The sequence below is a fragment of the Prionailurus bengalensis genome, chromosome F2 (assembly GCF_016509475.1).
Source record: "Prionailurus bengalensis isolate Pbe53 chromosome F2, Fcat_Pben_1.1_paternal_pri, whole genome shotgun sequence".
In the NCBI taxonomy this organism is placed as follows: Eukaryota; Metazoa; Chordata; class Mammalia; order Carnivora; family Felidae; genus Prionailurus; species Prionailurus bengalensis.
Window position 1 is genome coordinate 9,168,718 of NC_057353.1, and position 5,815 is coordinate 9,174,532.

At 46.8% G+C, this 5,815-nt stretch overlaps 1 pseudogene; it reads left to right on the forward strand.

Moving 5' to 3' along the window:
* Positions 1 to 1,797: 1,797 nt before the first annotated feature.
* Positions 1,798 to 2,100, forward strand: LOC122496052 (annotated as a pseudogene).
* Positions 2,101 to 5,815: the final 3,715 nt, after the last annotated feature.

A 5,815-nucleotide genomic window follows, 5' to 3' on the forward strand; every position in this document is an offset into this window, starting at 1 on the left:
TCGGTGCGTGTCTCCTCCACTTCCTGCCTAGGTTTGATTGTCCTCTACTGTCTGAAAGCTGCTCCAGAGTTTAACATTTTCATTGCCAGGAGCGGTAGTTTGGTACAAGCTACTCTACCAGTGCCAAGACCTCACTGTGTAATAAAATGTTTAATGCCCAAACAATTTTCTATTGTAAATATTTAAAATAACAGAATTGTTATTGGTATGTCAGGAAGCCTTAGAGATTTTCCAGAACCTTCATGGCCATCTCAGGGCAAAAACGTAAGATGGCCTTAATGTTGTCTTTGGCCTTCTCACCTCCCTGTAGGTGCCTTTCTCTCAGCTGTGCAGATTCCTGGTCTTACTTTTAGGTGTGTCTCCAGGACTCCATTTCGTTTCGGTCGATGATCAACTTACCGTGTCTTCTTCAGTTCCTAACGTGAATATTTATTGAATGAAAAGATGAAGGGAGGAGGGAAGGAAGGGAGGAAGGAAGGAAGGGAGGAAGGGAGGGAGGAAGGAAGGAAGGGAGGAAGGAAGGAAGGAAGGGAGGAAGGAAGGAAGGGAGGGAGGGAGGAAGGGAGGGAGGGAGGGAGGAAGGAAGGGAGGGAGGAAGGGAGGAAGGAAGGAAGGGAGGAAGGGAGGAAGGAAGGAAGGAAACAAGGGAGGAAGGGAGGAGGGAAGGGAGGGAGGGAGGGAGGGAAGGAGGGAGGGAGGAAGGGAGGGAGGGAGGAAGGGAGGAAGGAAGGGAGGGAGGGAGGGAGGGAGGAGGGAAGGGAGGGAGGGAGGAGGCAAGGAAGGAAGGAAGGGAGGAAGGGAGGGACGAACGGAGGGAGGGAAAGAGGGAGGAAGGAAGGAAGGTGGAGGAGAGGAAGGAAGGGTCTTCTGCTAAAGGAAAGCTCTGGAGCAGGACACTCCGTCTGGTAAACCTCAAGCTCGCTTAAAATTGCTGGGACAATCCTTGATGTTATTTTGTTTCTCGAACTTCTGTCATGAATCAGCTGATATGGTAGCTGCTCTGTAAATCCATTTTCACTTGCTGTCCTTTAGTGGTTCACTCACTTGCTGATCTATTCCAATTTCTGATACGACGTCACCTCTTCCCTCAAGAGATCTCATGATCACCTTCGCTAAAGATCACCTCTGACCCCTGGCACTCTGTCCTTTTTCTCTGTTTTAGTCTTTCCCTTCATATTAGCTCTCACTACCTTGTATCTAGTATCCTAGAGCATTACAGTAATGTAATGTTAGTGTTATATTACTTGTGGTGTCTTCCCTAGAATATAAGCAACATAAACATGGAAATTTTGACCCTGCTCACCGCCCCCCACCCCAATTGCTGTATTTCCAGCATCTAGAACAGTATCTAGTGCTCAACTAAAAACTCAGTTGATACTTGTTGACATAATAAATGGATTGTCACCTCAATCCTGCAGGATTATCCTCATTAAACAGAGAGCAAAAGTAAAGATCAGGAAAACAAAGTAAACTAGGCAGTCATAAAACAAGTGACAGATCTGGATTAAAACTCAGATGTTTGAGGCACCTGGGTGGCTCAGTCGGCTAGGCGTCCGACTTCAGCTCAGGTCATGATCTCTCAGTTCATGAGTTCGAGACCCGCGTCGGGCTCTGTGCTGACAGCTCGGAGCCTGGAACCTGCTCCGGATTCTGTCTCCCTCTCTCTCTGCCCCTCCCCTGCTCACACTCTGTCTCTCTCTCTCTCTCTCTCTCTCTCTCTCTCAAAAATAAATAAACATAAAAAAAAATTGAAGAAAACAAAAACTCAGATGTTCTGAAAGGCTCAGGGTTTGAAACATGGCAGACGGAGTGGACCAACAGCAAACTACCAACACCGTGGAAGAGTGTCTGTCTCTTATCAGGCTCACCCTGGTTGGGCGAATTTACGTGAAAATGAGAAACGAGCCCCGAGGCAGATTACATGCTTATGACCAGCATTGAAAGGTGATATTGGGAGATGTGGGGGGGAACTGTGACTATTATAGAAATCGATGAGGAAACATATGAAGAGAGATATAAATCAACAACACGGAATATTCAATGCTCTTTGTCCAGGGAGATGGTGTTGTTCTAGTTGCCCCTCTGCTAAGAGTTGGCTGAAACAAAAAATTTACCGTGTATGGAATACAGGAGACTTGGTATGATTGCCTCTTTTAATACCGAAGACATCGCAAACAGGAATCTGTGTTAATTTTGATATGAAGAAATGACCCAAGATTCTTCCACTCCTGAAATGAGTTGATTTGCAGATAGCTCAAAATCCTTTTTTTTTAAAAAATTTTAACATTTATTCATTTTTGAGAAAAAGAGTGGGGGAGGGACAAAGAGAGAGAGACACAGAATCCGAAGCAGGCTCCAGGCTCCGAGCCGTCAGCACAGAGCCCCATGCGGGGCTCGAACTCACGAACCGTGAGATCATGACTTGAGCCGAAGTTGGACGCTTAACCGACCGAGCCACCCAGATGCCTGTTTTTTTTTTTTTAATTTATGTTTTTTGATAATGCAAAATTTCTTAAGCTAAGGGCATTTTTATTTTTTTTTCCAACACTTTCAAAAAATGTGCTCCCCAAGAGGCAGGAAAAGGATACCAAAAAACCACACACGAAAAACCCTCAGATGTTCTGCCTCCATGCCCGTGTCTTCTTCCGGTGCCGTAGAAAGTGGAGTCAAGGGCAGGATGCTCAGAGCAGGATGAGGAGGAGAACGAAGAATCACATCGTGGGGGGGCGGGGGCACTTCTGCCCAGTACCCACTCAGCGTGCTTCCTTCTGAGCTCAGCCTGACTGCTTTTTCCTTCTAGTCATGTCCTAGCCTCGCAGCATTCACACAATAACGTTCACTGAAAAATGGAGCTACGTTAACCCACGAGCTTAGAGTCATCTCCTTCCCCAGCTCCCCCTTTGTGAATTGCTTTGCTGAGTGCTCCTAAATCTGAGAGTGAAATAGTTAAGGAAAGTGCCAACGATGCTAGAAACTAAACGAGATCAGCATATCGGTGCTCATTTGTATCGTGTAGAGCTCCCCAGACCAGAATCACTCATTCAGGGTCGTTTTTCTCTACAGAACGTACTTTCTTACGGACTCCTAAGAGGACTGGGACTGGGAAGACCACGGGGAAGCAGTTCTAAATAACTTCATTGTAAAGACCAACACAACTAAAACAAAGGGCATTTCATATGTTAACCAAGTAAGCCGGGGACAGAAGGGAGGCCCTTTTGGAAGCATTTGTAGAAATTGCCCAGGAAACATACTCTGTGAAGATCCAAGATCTTTTCCTAGACACCTCACCAAAATCTATATATTCGCTGTGGATTTGGGCATTTTAAAATCTGCGGTTCGTGGGAACATGAGCAATACAGTCTCATTTCGACTTCTTACTATGTACAGTCCAGATGCATCGAGAAAGGTGTTTGGTAATGTGAAATGGGTCTGCTCTGGGTTGTGTGTGATAACTTGCTGATGCCGTGCCTCGCCCAGAAAAGCAATACATAGGAAAATAAATACCGGAGAATAGTTGCTCTCTCCCTTCATATTTATAAATAGGACATTTGTGACTTGAGTGATGACATTCTAAGATATTCACCTCAAAGTCCTTGGAGTCGGAGGCCGCCTCAAGTGTGTAGAAAATTGCTTTCCCAACGTCTCCCGGCTTTCGCCAATTTTGCAACTCAACGTTGTGGAAAATGTGTGTGTGTGTGTGTGTGTGTGTGTTTGAGAGTGTTTGAAATCTAGGGTCTTAGCTGCAAACCAGATGTCATTTCCATTAGTTGTTTTGCAAAGTTGTTTCCCCTAAATCGCAGAAGTCAATATGTGAAAAATGAAATGGTTTGCACGGTGAGCCTCTCTTCACTTCTCCTGGATCCGGGGGGCACACAGACACGAGGGGGTCCAGGCCAACTCTGAGTGAGGGCAGGACCGCTGGGTGAAACTGTGGAGTATGAGCTCCCCGTCAAGAGGCAGCTGTAGCTGCTTACTCCTGGCTGGGGTGTTGGGTATTCTAGAACATGCGCTCGGTAGTGCTGCTTTTAAAGAACTAGAAACCTGAATTTTCATGGAAACCTCCCAATTTTCAAAAGCCAGCAATGAATTAAAATTTGGTGGGAGCCTGGGTGGCTCAGTCAGTCAAGCGTCCGACTTCAACTCAGGTCACGATCTCGCGGTCCGTGAGTTCGAGCCCCGCGTCGGGCTCTGGACTGACGGCTCGGAGCCTGGAGCCTGTTTCAGATTCTGTGTCTCCCTCTTTCTGACCCTCCCCTGTTCATGCTCTGTCTCTCTCTGTCTCAAAAATAAATAAACATTAAAAAAGAATTTTAAGTTTTTAAATACACAAACAGGACATAAGACCCACTGGCCCAGCCACTAAATAAAATTCAACAGGTGTTCAATGTGTGATACATTAGATTGGGTGCCAAGCAGCCAGTCCCTCCAAAGAAGGATCTTCGAGAAGCAGTAGACTCCCCCTGTCTTGAAGGTCACCTGCTTTTAAAGTATCTGTGACTGGGGTGCCTGGGTGGCTCAGTCGGTAAAGCGTCTGACTTCAGCTCAGGTCATGATCTCATGGCTTGTGAGTTTGAGCACCATGTCGGGCTCCGTGCTGACAGCTCAGAGCCTGGAGCCCGCTTCGGATTCTGTGTCCGTTTCTCGCTCTGTCCCTCTCCTGCTTGTGCTCTGTCTCTCTCTCGAGAATAAATAGAAAAAAACATTAAACATTTATAAGATGTCTATGGCAGAGAGACTGGTACGTGCTTTTGAGATGTTTCCTGGTTACTTCTTTTCTCATCCTCTCCTATCCACCAGGACGAGGAGCTCCTCATCATCAGCCACCTTGAGGGGCTACTGCTAAGTTCCCAGGGACAGCGGCACCTGGATGGACACGAGGCCACCCCTGCCTTGGTTCTTGCTTCCTTGACCCTCCATGTTGCAGCCTTCCCAAAACTACACGGCATCCAATTACACTGGATAGGGAGAACTAACTGAAGACTCTAGGCTTTAGAAACATTTTGTTATTTTTCTAAATGCTATATTCATACAAAAGTCTCCGTAGTTCAAAGAACAAACACAACGAAAAGGTTAAACACACCATGGGATGGCCTCGGGGTCCCGTCTGTTCTGTTTTCATCAAGTCCCCTTACCAGGAACTCACCATCGAGCCTCCCATTCAGGGAAACCCTATCCTTCCTTCCACAGGCTCTGCCTCCCCTTTTCCTCACGTCCCTCATCAAGCCAGGGCAGGTACCCACCGGAGCGTGGACTTCCTGATGTCTGAGTTGTTCTGACCAGCTTCCATCCGGGGTCCGTGTGGTGCTAGAAAGGTGGGTGGGTGGGGTGCTCATTTCACATGCCGCCCCGGAGTGGACTTTGGCGACACAATCCCAAGTCAGTACAAAGTTGCAGTTAGGTATTTGCCGCGCAGCTGGGACTCCTTTGACCAAGATGTGCCTCTTCAAGCTTCAGGGTCATCCAGGAGCTAAGTATTAAATCAAACAACACACACACACACACACACACACACACACACACACATCTGAGGTACTTCTCAGGGCAGTAGGGTCTAATCCACATTAAGGAAGAAAAATATTTTCCTAATTGGGATAACATCTGCCTGGCTGGCCTCCCTCACAGTGGTGTTGGCCTACCTCTGTTCTCCTGCCAGATCTCCATTCCCTCCAGGTCTAGGGGGGAATAAAAAATGGGATTCGTTAAAGGCCACCTACCCATTAACTTCTTAATGTCCATCAGTTTGTTGGAAAAAAACCCAGGAGAGTCTTTGAAACTATATTATTTTTTTTCCTCCAGTGGGTCAAATTTTTGTGAG